Source organism: Anopheles funestus (assembly GCF_943734845.2).
Source record: "Anopheles funestus chromosome X unlocalized genomic scaffold, idAnoFuneDA-416_04 X_unloc_30, whole genome shotgun sequence".
NCBI classification, from domain to species: Eukaryota; Metazoa; Arthropoda; class Insecta; order Diptera; family Culicidae; genus Anopheles; species Anopheles funestus.
Window position 1 is genome coordinate 5,001 of NW_026045155.1, and position 15,251 is coordinate 20,251.

Genomic DNA, 15,251 nt, shown 5'->3' on the forward strand with positions numbered 1-15,251 from the left:
TCTTCTCCTCCCCTTATTAATATGCTTAAATTCTGGGGGTTGTCTCACATCACTTGAGGCCTACAACAAAATCAGTCACATTCCATTCGTTTCGAACCCGGGGCATAGCGAACCGATATATACGCAACAACACTTCACACACACACACACACGGATTGGGCAATTTACGGTCATTTTTGAATCAACGATGGCCCCCCCGAGCACGTTGTCCGAATATCACTCCAATAAGGACAACGAGTTCCGCTCGGCATCGTTTTGATTCGATCTCTCAACAACAACTCTCGGTCGACTTGGTCGACTTGGACCCACGATGTCTCCCCCCGAGCATGTCGAGCCAACTGCACCACTATTGTATTGGACAACATGTTCCCCTCGGGCATCGATGGGTTAATCATGCACCACTATTATAAAACCCTTTGACGTTTTCCCCCAAGCACGTTGATCCAGTATTACGACGGATACGGTCAACGAATTCTTGGACATCAAAGAGGTTTTCGATTGAATTTCCCCATGTTTCACAACGTACTCTTAGCGGTATCCTACGATACGTCTCACTCTATTTGTGTGTGTGCGCGTTTACGTGCGTGCGATTTATGCGGTTCACCCCTTTACTTTCAGCGCCCTGCGGTCCCAACAAAGGTCCCGAGCACGCCATTATGCACAGTGTGGAAGCGTGTTTCCCCCACGACACTAGACGGGCTGCTCGCCATAGTGTTCTATTGTGGCACGCTCCACCCTGAAGTTTGGTTTGTTGTATATCAAGGAATTGATAGGCACTCAAGAATGTGTGCATCGGCCGGGTTTAATCGTCCGACGCGCAATATGCGTTCAACTTATCGGTGTTCATGTGTCCTGCAGTTCACATTGTGACGCGCATTTAGCTGCGGTCTTCATCGATCCATGAGCCGAGTGATCCCCTGCCTAGGGTTTTATAGTAAGGTTCCCAATGTAACACAATCCCGGTGGTACGTCCAAAGACTAACTTTCTGACTAAGTTGTCTTTATTACCCAATAGTCCCAGGCCTTGTGACTTGTGGCTCATGTCTACGCCCATGGCCACCATTCGCTAAGATAGTTTTGAAGTCACTTTGAAGGCCCAGGAACAACTCTCTTAGCACATCGGTTAACCTGGCGCCGCAGTCAACTCATGTGCTTGGATCGGATCGAGCTATTGAGTATTGGGCCTGCATACTCGCTCATCCGTATCCTTTGCGTACCGCCCCATGGCCCTTGTATGTCTGCACCACAGTTCCTGTTCGTTCCGTGCCTATGGCCGGATACGTATTGCACATCGGTATACCTGTCGCTACTCAGGCAACTCGTGTGCGTGGATTGGATCGAGAACATGGTGTGTGCCCCATGTTATAATTGATAGTCCATATCCACTTTATAGGTTAAAGTCATAAGTTGTGATTGCACAACCATTCTTCATAAGAGTTTAATCACTCTTCAACTAACTTTCGTTCTGGTGTCTTGGTATCAAATCGCGTAAGACACAAGATTCTACTGGCCAAATAGAATCTAGCACATTGGTTAACCTGGCGCCGCAGTCAACTCATGTGCTTGGATCGGATCGAGCTATTGAGTATTGGGCCTGCATACTCGCTCATCCGTATCCTTTGCGTACCGCCCCATGGCCCCGTCCTTAGAGTTAATGACTAGTAGGCTTAACTCTTTGTATGTCTGCACCACAGTTCCCGTTCGTTCCGTGCCGTGGCCGGATACGTATTGCACATCGGTATACCTGTCGCTACTCAGGCAACTCGTGTGCGTGGATTGGATCGAGCTCATGGGGTGTGTAGAGATTCCATGTTATAATTGCAAGTCCATATCCACTTTATAGGTTAAAGTCATAAGTTGTGATTGCACAACCATACTTCATAAGAGTTTAATAACTCTTCAACTAACTTTCGTTCTGGTGTCTTGGTATCAAATCGCATAAGACACAAGATTCTACTGGCCAAATAGAATCTAGCACATTGGTTAACCTGGCGCCGCAGTCAACTCATGTGCTTGGATCGGATCGAGCTATTGAGTATTGGGCCTGCATACTCGCTCATCCGTATCCTTTGCGTACCGCCCCATGGCCCCGTCCTTAGAGTTAATGACTAATAGGCTTAACTCTTTGTATGTCTGCACCACAGTTCCCGTTCGTTCCGTGCCGTGGCCGGATACGTATTGCACAACAGTAGATACCATCACCTGACGTATCTAACACACCACTATTGTAACTCGTCGTCGAAGGACCTTTCAAGTGCCTGATGGCCAGGGGAGCTCTTACACGGCACGGAGACACAGTGATGCTCGCCCATCACAGTGTACAACGATCGAGTTTGCTTAAGTGTCTGGGTACCTACACACCAGACACAATGCAATGGCCACGGATCCACACAAGGCACATCACATGCAGAAAGCTTCACCAGATTATGACACATACCACACTCTTGTAACTCGTCGTCGAAGGGGCGTTCAAAGTGCCTTACGGCTAGGGGAGATCTAGCACGGCACGGAGACACAGTGATGGTTGCCCATCAAAGTGTACAACGATCGAGTTTGCTTTCCGCGCAAGCGTTCTAAGTGTCTGGGTACCTACACACCAGACACAATGCAATGGCCACGGATCCACACAAGGCACATCACATGCAGAAAGCTTCACCAGATTCTGACACATACCACACTCTTGTAACTCGTCGTCGAAGGGGCGTTCAAAGTGCCTTACGGCTAGGGGGGATCTAGCACGGCACGGAGACACAGTGATGGTCACCCATCAAAGTGTACAACGATCGAGTTTGCTTTCCGCGCAAGCGTTCTAAGTGTCTGGGTATCTAAGCACCAGACACAATGCAATGGCCACGGATCCACACAAGGCACATCACATGCAGAAAGCTTCACCAGATTCTGACACATACCACACACATGCAACTCGTCGTCGAAGGGGCGTTCAAGTGCCTTACGGCTAGGGGAGATCTAGCTCGGCACGGGGACACAGTGATGGTCACCCATCAAAGTGTACAACGAACGAGTTGGCTTTCAACAAATTCTGACACATAGCAAGCGAGCGACCGAGCTACACCGAAGGCAGCCCATGGTTGGTCACTCGCGGACGATCATCAGTAATGATCCTTCCGCAGGTTCACCTACGGAAACCTTGTTACGACTTTTACTTCCTCTAAATCATCAAGTTCGGTCAACTTCAGCCATGCCAGCTGCAGCTCACGAAGGAACCGCGGAAGGTAAGCCTCCAGAAACCTCACTAAATAATCCATCGGTAGTAGCGACGGGCGGTGTGTACAAAGGGCAGGGACGTAATCAGCACTAGCTAATGACTAGTGCTTACTAGAAATTCCAGGTTCATGGGGACCGTTGCAGTCCCCAATCCCGACTAGATGGGCATTTTAGTGATTTCCCGTTCCTCTCGGAATGGGGGCGCCTATTGGCGAGAACACGCTGCGACCCACATTGTAGCACGCGTGCAGCCCAGAACATCTAAGGGCATCACGGACCTGTTATCGCTCATTCTCAGCTTGCTAAACACAAGTTGTCCCGCTAAGCAGGGCAAACGTAGCCGACGACCGCCCGTGAAGGCGCCGCCCGGCTGTAACGTCAGGTGCGCCCGGAGGCGCACTGCTGACAGCGTTCTAGTTAGCATGTTTGAGTCACGTTCGTTATCGGAATTAACCAGACAAATCATTCCACGAACTAAGAACGGCCATGCACCACTACCCTTAAATTTGAGAAAGAGCTATCAATCTGTCTTACCTCGATAAGTTTGGACCTGGTAAATTTTCCCGTGTTGAGTCAAATTAAGCCGCAAGCTCCACTTCTTGTGGTGCCCTTCCGTCAATTCCTTTAAGTTTCAACTTTGCAACCATACTTCCCCCGGAACCCGATTTTGGTTTCCCGGAAGCGACTGAGAGCACCGAATAGGGGTAGCGTCTCCCAATTGCTAATTGGCATCGTTTACGGTTAGAACTAGGGCGGTATCTAATCGCCTTCGATCCTCTAACTTTCGTTCTTGATTAAAGAAAGCATCCATGGCAAACGCTTTCGCTTCAGTTGGTCCTACGACGGTCTACGAATTTCACCTCTCGCGCCGTAATACCAATGCCCCCAACTACTTCTGTTAATCATTACCTCTAGGTTTCTGACAAACCAACGAAATCGTATAAACCGAGGTCATATTCCATTATTCCATGCAAGATTATTCTCGGCCAACGCCAACCCCACGGGGGGGCCGGACGCTTTGTCTTAGCCTGCTTTGAGCACTCTAATTTGTTCAAGGTAAATGTGAGTATCTTGAGCACCATGAGGAGCCCGTGCCGGAGTTAACCGGTAGCACGGTACTCGTTCACAGAGTAACGCCCAAGTACACCATTGTGAGTCGCAGCCGTGAGCGCGCGCACGAACGGCCCCGGCGTGTAACCGGGCGCCCGTGGCGGTCACGTGTCTGGACGGGCAATCAACTTCGAACGTTTTAACCGCAACAACTTTAATATACGCTAGTGGAGCTGGAATTACCGCGGCTGCTGGCACCAGACTTGCCCTCCACTTGATCCTTGTTGAAGGATTTATACTCAACTCATTCCAATTATGGACCATCGTTAGAGAGGTCCATATTGTTATTTCTCGTCACTACCTCCCCGTACTGGGATTGGGTAATTTACGCGCCTGCTGCCTTCCTTGGATGTGGTAGCCATTTCTCAGGCTCCCTCTCCGGAATCGAACCCTGATTCCCCGTTACCCGTCGCAACCATGGTAGTCCTCTACACTACCATCAATAGTTGATAGGGCAGACATTTGAAAGATCTGTCGTCAGTCGACAAGCGACCATACGATCTGCGTCCTTATCCAGACTTCAACTCAAGCCGCCCGGAGGCGATTGGTTTAACTAATAAGTGCACCAGTTCAGCTACCCGCGAGGGCAACAGTCCCGGCATGTTGCATGTATTAGCTCTGGATTTTCCACAGTTATCCAAGTAACTAGTGGTAGGATGATCTTGTGAATTATAGCTGTTATACTGAGCCTTATGCGGTTTCACATTCATTTATGTTTGTACTTAGACATGCATGGCTTAACCTTTGAGACAAGCGTATATTACTGGTAGGATCAACCAGAATTCGTTCCACTACAGACACACACTCGCTTAGTGGGAAATAAATTTCCACACAACTCTCTCTCTCTAGAACCATATGGAATGGCTCTTTGGTGTTGGGTAAGGCACCAATTTGTTGGGGTGTAACGGTCACCACCAACTTTAAGTTTGTTAGGGCACAACGGAAACCACTAACTAAACTTTAGGAAACTAAATTTCCTCACACATTATCTCTCACCATATTAGCACTAGGTGCTATCCACGATTGTACAACGTTTCAACTCTTGAATCGACCGTAGGGCCGCGGAATTGCTTCCGGGCCCCTATTCTCGCTATTAATTGTTCATCTCTTTCAATACATCGAGTTCGTTCCATTGGGTAGTTCGCATGGCGAACGTTTTGATGCAGCCCCCTGGGGGACCACGGCACTTTACACCGGGTATGGTGTATGCGCAACCTACAGATAACAATAAACCCCTTATGCGTGTGTAAACCGATGTTGGGCTGCTCAACATCTTTCATGGTTACATCACTTGCACCAGAACCCACGGTGCCGATTTGGTAATATGTTGTACATTTACTCTCAAGATGTACGCTTCGGCCCCTTATTCAGGGGCTCAAGCTATTACCAGCAAGAACAATCCTCATCCAGACTTGAACTCGAAACACCCGGAGGCGAACGGTTTAACTAATAAGTGCACCAGTCTTGAATCCATGCGTCGGTGGAAACAATGCCGGCGTGTTGCATGTATTAGCTCTGAACTTAGCGAGTGATTGCCTTGCAGCTGTCATACTGAGCGTAGAGCGTGATTATCGCTCACTTGAACCATGTTGAATGGCTCTTTGGTGTAGGGTAAGGCACCAATTTGTTGGGGCGTAACGGTCACCACCAACTTAAGACTTGCTTATAGGTATTTCAACGTTTTCAACTCTTAAATCGACCGTGTTTCATTATCATCTCTTCTTCTTATTAAATGCATCGAGTTCGTTCCATTGGGTAGTTCGCGTGGCGAACGGTTTGATGCAGCCCCCCGGGGGGGACCACGGCACTTTACACCGGGCATGGTGTATGCGCAACCTACAGATCACCAATATATTTGTGATCGATAATGCACACTTCTTACACGACTGACCAGTCGACAGCGCTGCCTTCCTATTATGCGTGTGTAAACCGATGTTGGGCTGCTCAACATCTTTCACGGTTACATCACTTGCACCCGAACCCATGGTGCCGATTTGGTAATATGTTGTACATGGTCTCAAGATGTACGCTTCGACCCCTTATTCAGGGGCTCAAGCTATTACCAGCAAGATCAATCCTCATCCAGACTTGAACTCGAAACACCCGGAGGCGAACGGTTTAACTAATAAGTGCACCAGTCTTGAATCCATGCGTCGGTGGAAACAATGCCGGCGTGTTGCATGTATTAGCTCTGAACTTAGCGAGTGATTGCCTTGTAGCTGTCGAACTGAGCGTAGAATGTGATTATCGCTCACTTGAAAGGGTCAAGCCCTTTCGAGTCGTCCGGTTTTTACGCCAGACGACTCGGTTCACCATCTTTCGGGAAGGGACCGTCTCGGTCGCAAGCTGCTCCGGTCCCCAAACAACCTGCGACAAATGATAGGAAATGCCGACATCAATACGTGTTCAGTTTGGTTTATCGCTCATAGGTCTTTTTGACCATCGATCCCTGATTATAACTCTCAATTAAACAGTCAGGAGAGTAAGGCATGCCCATCGATATCTCATCGACAGGCGATACCGCAAGAACGGCCAACGACACATCAGGTGATCGATTATTGCTACGACTTTTGCTTAATCGTTTCCACTCCTTAGAGAAAGAAACCCCCGGGGACCGTCTCGGTCGCAAGCTGCTCCGGTCCCTAAACAACCTGCGACAAATGATAGGAAATGCCGACATCAATATGTGTTCAGTTTGGTTTATCGCTCATTGGTCTGTTTGACCATCGATCCCTGATTAAACTCTCAGTAATCCAGTCGGGAGAGTAAGGCATGCCCATCGATATCTCATCGACAGGCGATACCGCTTGAACGGCCAACGACACATCAGAGGATCGTATCTTGCTACAACTTTTGCTTAATCGTTTCTTCTCCTTGGAGAAAGAAACCCCCGGGGACCGTCTCGGTCGCAAGCTGCTCCGGTCCCTAAACAACCTGCGACAAATGATAGGAAATGCCGACATCAATACGTGTTCAGTTTGGTTTATCGCTCATAGGTCTGTTTGACCATCGATCCCTGATTAATACTCTCAATTAGAAGGTCGGTAGAGTAAGGCATGCCCATCGATATCTCATCGACAGGCGATACCGCATGAACGGCCAACGACACATCAGAGGATCGTATCTTGCTACAACTCTTGCTTAATAGTTTCCACTCCTTGGAGAAAGAAACCCCCGGGGACCGTCTCGGCCGCAAGTTGCTCCGGTCCCTAAACAACCTGCGGCATCAAATGATAGGAAAAGCCGACATCAATACGTGTTCAGTTTGGTTTATCGCTCATAGGTCTGTTTGACCATCGATCCTAGAATTCAACTTTCGAGTAAGGCATGCCCGTCGATATCTCATCGATAGGCGATACCGGTAGAACGGCCAACGACACACATCTAGGATCGCATTTACTCTTCCTTGGATGGATAACCAATACCCTAGGACCGTTTCATCGCGAGCTGCTCCGGTCCTCAAACAACTCGCGAACCACCGATAGGATGATATTAGGAATGGCCGACTTTCATCCTTTAACTCTCAGTTCTGCTTACCAAAACATAGGTACTTGGACCTTAAAGACCACTATATGTTCCCCGATCGGGGGCAATCGGAACGTCTATCCATCATCAACATCGTTTCACTCATTCCGAACCACCAAATTGGACAGACAGTACCATATTCACCAACCGATTGCTTCAACTTCGCAAACTGTATGGTAAGTTCTACTAATTTCACATCTTACCATCGACTAATAGTGCATAAATCCACTTGGAAATCACTTTTCCTTGGTCCTCGGACCTTCTACGACAACGTCCAACAAATATCCGAAGTCGTTTCCCAACTTAGACCAAGCATTTCGTATCTTTACTTCTAATCGATTTTTTCTCTCATAATTGACGATCAAAATCTAAAAACCACATTTTGAGCCAGAAGCAGTCGTCCGATCGTCCTGGGGGTAGTCTCAATCGATTTAGAAGGGCCCAATTCATAAAGATACGTACTCAGTCAAATTCATGCTTCTGGCTCACCTACCCCCTATATAGAAAACGAAAGCGTACAGGCGTGGAAAACGTGCCATTTTTCTCCATCACGGACTTTTTTTTTCTCGTTGCACCGACTCTAGTAAAAAAGTGAAATTTTTTACTAGTTACCAACTTTTGCAAATTATCATCGGATATCACTTTTCATGGTCTATAGTAAGTTCTTATCACGTTTTAGTAGTTTTTGAAAAAAAAATTTTTTTGAACTTTTCAAAATTTTTCAAAACAAAGTTTTCGTAGGCGGTTTTGTGTATGGAGGGTTACTAGTCTCGGGGTCACTGTTTGACCAAAAAACCACTATATATCATTCGAAAGGTAATTTCAAGGGCTACAAAAAATTGTTCTACGGCACCCCCCTCCGACGTCTAGTATTCGAGTTATTGGCCAAAAACCATCACTTGAGCGATTTTTCGTTCAGGGTACCCGACTCTAGTAAAAAAGTGAAATTTTTCTCGATTGACCAAGTGTTGCAAATGACCATCGGATTTCACTTTTTATGGTCTATAGTGAGTTCTGATCACGATTTGGTACTTTTTGAAAAAATTTTTTTGACGCACTTTTCAAAATTTTGCAAAACCAAAACTTTTTAGGCGGTTTTGTGTATGGAGGGTTACTAGTCTCGGGGTCACTGTTTGACCAAAAAACCACTATATATCATTCGAAAGGTAATTTCAAGGGCTACAAAAAATTGTTCTACGGCACCCCCCTCCGACGTCTAGTATTCGAGTTATTGGCCAAAAACCGCAACTATAGCGGTTTTTCGTACAGGGTACCCGACTCTAGTAAAATGATGCGATTTTTACTAGTCTAGGAACTTTTTGGTCAAAAAATCAAGTATATGTCATTCGATAGATAATTTCAAGGGCTACCAAAAATTGTTCCACGACACCCCCCTGCGACGTCTAGTATTCGAGTTATTAGCCAAAAACCGCAACTTAAGCGGTTTTTCGTCCAGGGTACCCGACTCTAGTAAAATGATGCGATTTTTACTAGTCTAGGGAACTTTTTGGCCAAAAATCAAGTATATGTCATTCGATAGATAATTTCAAGGGCTACCAAAAATTGTTCCACGACACCCCCCTGCGACGTCTAGTATTCGAGTTATTAGCCAAAAACCGCAATTATAGCGGTTTTTCGTCCAGGGTACCCGACTCTAGTAAAATGATGCGATTTTTACTAGTCTAGGGAACTTTTTGGCCAAAAATCAAGTATATGTCATTCGATAGATAATTTCAAGGGCTACCAAAAATTGTTCCACGACACCCCCCTGCGACGTCTAGTATTCGAGTTATTAGCCAAAAACCGCAATTATAGCGGTTTTTCGTCCAGGGTACCCGACTCTAGTAAAATGATGCGATTTTTACTAGTCTAGGGAACTTTTTGGCCAAAAAATCAAGTATATGTCAATCGATAGATAATTTCAAGGGCTACCAAAAATTGTTCTAAGACACCCCCCTGCGACGTCTAGTATTCGAGTTATGGGCCAAAAACCATTCATACTTGAGCATTTTGCTCATTTTGCCTGTACGGGTACCGAGGACTAGTAAAATCAGGCCAATTTTACTAGAGTAGGGGTCCTTTTTGGTCAAAAAAACAACTTTTGCTCGTTCGATAGGGAATCGATAGGGCAACAAAAAATCGTTCTACGACCCCCCCTTCCGATGTCTAGTATTCGAGTTATGGGCCAAAAACAGTTTATAGTTAATTTTTCACTCGATTTTTCACCAAGTATCGCACATTACTCCGGTTCTATGCATTGGATCGTCAATCTTTAAGATTTTATGGGTAGTTCCAACTGTTTGCTACATTTCATCCATACATCACCAACCGATTCAATGTCTGTGCTAGAAGTTATTAGAGGAATAAAACAATTTACCCTTGGCTTTGGACCGTACAATTTTACCCATTTTTGGCCCATATTTGCCCCATAGCTCCGCCGGTATCCAAGATATGGCCACACTTTCTTCTGGCCATGGGTAGATGGCACTTGTGGCTAGATTTCTTCCATGCACCACTAATCGCTACCATGTCTGTGGCCGGAGCTATTCACGAAAGCGCCTCGCGCACTTGGTCGGATTTTTGGTCCAACTTGCACCATTTTTGGCCCATATTTGCCCCATAGCTCCGCCGGTATCCAAGATATGGCCACACTTTCTTCTGGCCATGGCTAGATGGCACTTGTGGCTAGATTTCTTCCATGCACCACTAATCGCTACCATGTCTGTGGCCGGAGCTATTCGACGAACAACCATCGCATTTACCTAGGTACTTTTTCGGATTTTTGGTCCAACTTGCACCATTTTTGGCCCGTATTTGCCCCATAGCTCCGCCGGTATCCAAGATATGGCCACACTTTCTTCTGGCCATGGGTAGATGGCACTTGTGGCTAGATTTCTTCCATGCACCACTAATCGCTACCATGTCTGTGGCCGGAGCTATTCACGAAAGCGCCTCGCGCACTTGGTCGGATTTTTGGTCCACCTGGCACCATTGTTGGCCCGTATTTGCCCCATAGCTCCGCCGGTATCCAAGATATGGCCACACTTTGTTCTGGCCATGGGTAGATGGCACTTGTGGCTAGATTTCTTCCATGCACCACTAATCGCTACCATGTCTCTGGCCGGAGCTATTCGACGAACAACCATCGCATTTACCTAGGTACTTTTTCGGATTTTTGGTCCAACTTGCACCATTTTTGGCCCATATTTGCCCCATAGCTCCGCCGGTATCCAAGATATGGCCACACTTTCTTCTGGCCATGGGTAGATGGCACTTGTGGCTAGATTTCTTCCATGCACCACTAATCGCTACCATGTCTGTGGCCGGAGCTATTCACGAAAGCGCCTCGCGCACTTGGTCGGATTTTTGGTCCACCTGGCACCATTGTTGGCCCGTATTTGCCCCATAGCTCCGCCGGTATCCAAGATATGGCCACACTTTCTTCTGGCCATGGGTAGATGGCACTTGTGGCTAGATTTCTTCCATGCACCACTAATCGCTACCATGTCTCTGGCCGGAGCTATTCGACGAACAACCATCGCATTTACCTAGGTACTTTTTCGGATTTTTGGTCCAACTTGCACCATTTTTGGCCCATATTTGCCCCATAGCTCCGCCGGTATCCAAGATATGGCCACACTTTCTTCTGGCCATGGGTAGATGGCACTTGTGGCTAGATTTCTTCCATGCACCACTAATCGCTACCATGTCTGTGGCCGGAGCTATTCACGAAAGCGCCTCGCGCACTTGGTCGGATTTTTGGTCCACCTGGCACCATTGTTGGCCCGTATTTGCCCCATAGCTCCGCCGGTATCCAAGATATGGCCACACTTTGTTCTGGCCATGGGTAGATGGCACTTGTGGCTAGATTTCTTCCATGCACCACTAATCGCTACCATGTCTCTGGCCGGAGCTATTCGACGAACAACCATCGCATTTACCTAGGTACTTTTTCGGATTTTTGGTCCAACTTGCACCATTTTTGGCCCATATTTGCCCCATAGCTCCGCCGGTATCCAAGATATGGCCACACTTTCTTCTGGCCATGGGTAGATGGCACTTGTGGCTAGATTTCTTCCATGCACCACTAATCGCTACCATGTCTGTGGCCGGAGCTATTCACGAAAGCGCCTCGCGCACTTGGTCGGATTTTTGGTCCACCTGGCACCATTGTTGGCCCGTATTTGCCCCATAGCTCCGCCGGTATCCAAGATATGGCCACACTTTCTTCTGGCCATGGGTAGATGGCACTTGTGGCTAGATTTCTTCCATGCACCACTAATCGCTACCATGTCTCTGGCCGGAGCTATTCGACGAACAACCATCGCATTTACCTAGGTACTTTTTCGGATTTTTGGTCCAACTTGCACCATTTTTGGCCCATATTTGCCCCATAGCTCCGCCGGTATCCAAGATATGGCCACACTTTCTTCTGGCCATGGGTAGATGGCACTTGTGGCTAGATTTCTTCCATGCACCACTAATCGCTACCATGTCTGTGGCCGGAGCTATTCACGAAAGCGCCTCGCGCACTTGGTCGGATTTTTGGTCCACCTGGCACCATTGTTGGCCCGTATTTGCCCCATAGCTCCGCCGGTATCCAAGATATGGCCACACTTTGTTCTGGCCATGGGTAGATGGCACTTGTGGCTAGATTTCTTCCATGCACCACTAATCGCTACCATGTCTCTGGCCGGAGCTATTCGACGAACAACCATCGCATTTACCTAGGTACTTTTTCGGATTTTTGGTCCAACTTGCACCATTTTTGGCCCATATTTGCCCCATAGCTCCGCCGGTATCCAAGATATGGCCACACTTTCTTCTGGCCATGGGTAGATGGCACTTGTGGCTAGATTTCTTCCATGCACCACTAATCGCTACCATGTCTGTGGCCGGAGCTATTCGACGAACAACCATCGCATTTACCTAGGTACTTTTTCGGATTTTTGGTCCAACTTGCACCATTTTTGGCCCGTATTTGCCCCATAGCTCCGCCGGTATCCAAGATATGGCCACACTTTCTTCTGGCCATGGGTAGATGGCACTTGTGGCTAGATTTCTTCCATGCACCACTAATCGCTACCATGTCTGTGGCCGGAGCTATTCACGAAAGCGCCTCGCGCACTTGGTCGGATTTTTGGTCCAACTTGCACCATTTTTGGCCCATATTTGCCCCATAGCTCCGCCGGTATCCAAGATATGGCCACACTTTCTTCTGGCCATGGCTAGATGGCACTTGTGGCTAGATTTCTTCCATGCACCACTAATCGCTACCATGTCTGTGGCCGGAGCTATTCGACGAACAACCATCGCATTTACCTAGGTACTTTTTCGGATTTTTGGTCCAACTTGCACCATTTTTGGCCCGTATTTGCCCCATAGCTCCGCCGGTATCCAAGATATGGCCACACTTTCTTCTGGCCATGGGTAGATGGCACTTGTGGCTAGATTTCTTCCATGCACCACTAATCGCTACCATGTCTGTGGCCGGAGCTATTCGACGAACAACCATCGCATTTACCTAGGTACTTTTTCGGATTTTTGGTCCAACTTGCACCATTTTTGGCCCGTATTTGCCCCATAGCTCCGCCGGTATCCAAGATATGGCCACACTTTCTTCTGGCCATGGGTAGATGGCACTTGTGGCTAGATTTCTTCCATGCACCACTAATCGCTACCATGTCTGTGGCCGGAGCTATTCGACGAACAACCATCGCATTTACCTAGGTACTTTTTCGGATTTTTGGTCCAACTTGCACCATTTTTGGCCCGTATTTGCCCCATAGCTCCGCCGGTATCCAAGATATGGCCACACTTTCTTCTGGCCATGGGTAGATGGCACTTGTGGCTAGATTTCTTCCATGCACCACTAATCGCTACCATGTCTGTGGCCGGAGCTATTCACGAAAGCGCCTCGCGCACTTGGTCGGATTTTTGGTCCAACTTGCACCATTTTTGGCCCATATTTGCCCCATAGCTCCGCCGGTATCCAAGATATGGCCACACTTTCTTCTGGCCATGGGTAGATGGCACTTGTGGCTAGATTTCTTCCATGCACCACTAATCGCTACCATGTCTGTGGCCGGAGCTATTCGACGAACAACCATCGCATTTACCTAGGTACTTTTTCGGATTTTTGGTCCAACTTGCACCATTTTTGGCCCGTATTTGCCCCATAGCTCCGCCGGTATCCAAGATATGGCCACACTTTCTTCTGGCCATGGGTAGATGGCACTTGTGGCTAGATTTCTTCCATGCACCACTAATCGCTACCATGTCTGTGGCCGGAGCTATTCACGAAAGCGCCTCGCGCACTTGGTCGGATTTTTGGTCCAACTTCACCATTTTTGGCCCATATTTGCCCCATAGCTCCGCCGGTATCCAAGATAGCGCCACACTTTCTTCTGGCCATGGGTAGATGGCACTTGTGGCTAGATTTCTTCCATGCACCACTAATCGCTACCATGTCTGTGGCCGGAGCTATTCACGAAAGCGTCTCGCGCACTTGGTCGGATTTTTGGTCCAACTTGCACCATTTTTGGCCCGTATTTGCACCATAGCTCCGCCGGTATCCAAGATATGGCCACACTTTCTTCTGGCCATGGGTAGATGGCACTTGTGGCTAGATTTCTTCCATGCACCACTAATCGCTACCATGTCTGTGGCCGGAGCTATTCACGAAAGCGTCTCGCGCACTTGGTCGGATTTTTTTCCAACTTGCACCATTTTTGGCCCGTATTTGCACCATAGCTCCGCCGGTATCCAAGATATGGCCACACTTTCTTCTGGCCATGGGTAGATGGCACTTGTGGCTAGATTTCTTCCATGCACCACTAATCGCTACCATGTCTGTGGCCGGAGCTATTCGACGAACAACCATCGCATTTACCTAGGTACTTTTTCGGATTTTTGGTCCAACTTGCACCATTTTTGGCCCATATTTGCCCCATAGCTCCGCCGGTATCCAAGATATGGCCACACTTTCTTCTGGCCATGGGTAGATGGCACTTGTGGCTAGATTTCTTCCATGCACCACTAATCGCTACCATGTCTGTGGCCGGAGCTATTCACGAAAGCGCCTCGCGCACTTGGTCGGATTTTTGGTCCAACTTCACCATTTTTGGCCCATATTTGCCCCATAGCTCCGCCGGTATCCAAGATAGCGCCACACTTTCTTCTGGCCATGGGTAGATGGCACTTGTGGCTAGATTTCTTCCATGCACCACTAATCGCTACCATGTCTGTGGCCGGAGCTATTCACGAAAGCGTCTCGCGCACTTGGTCGGATTTTTGGTCCAACTTGCACCATTTTTGGCCCATATTTGCCCCATAGCTCCGCCGGTATCCAAGATATGGCCACACTTTCTTCTGGCCATGGGTAGATGGCA

At 47.9% G+C, this 15,251-nt stretch overlaps 1 non-coding gene and 1 pseudogene across 1 annotated transcript; both read right to left on the reverse strand.

Moving 5' to 3' along the window:
* Positions 1-62, reverse strand: part of LOC125773346 (large subunit ribosomal RNA) — a 3,618-nt pseudogene extending 3,556 nt beyond the window's left edge.
* A 709-nt stretch (positions 63-771) lies between these two features.
* Positions 772-929, reverse strand: LOC125773331 (5.8S ribosomal RNA). The gene has a single exon (XR_007420045.1). It is a non-coding gene; the product is annotated as a 5.8S ribosomal RNA (ribosomal RNA).
* Between the last annotated feature and the right edge of the window lie 14,322 nt (positions 930-15,251).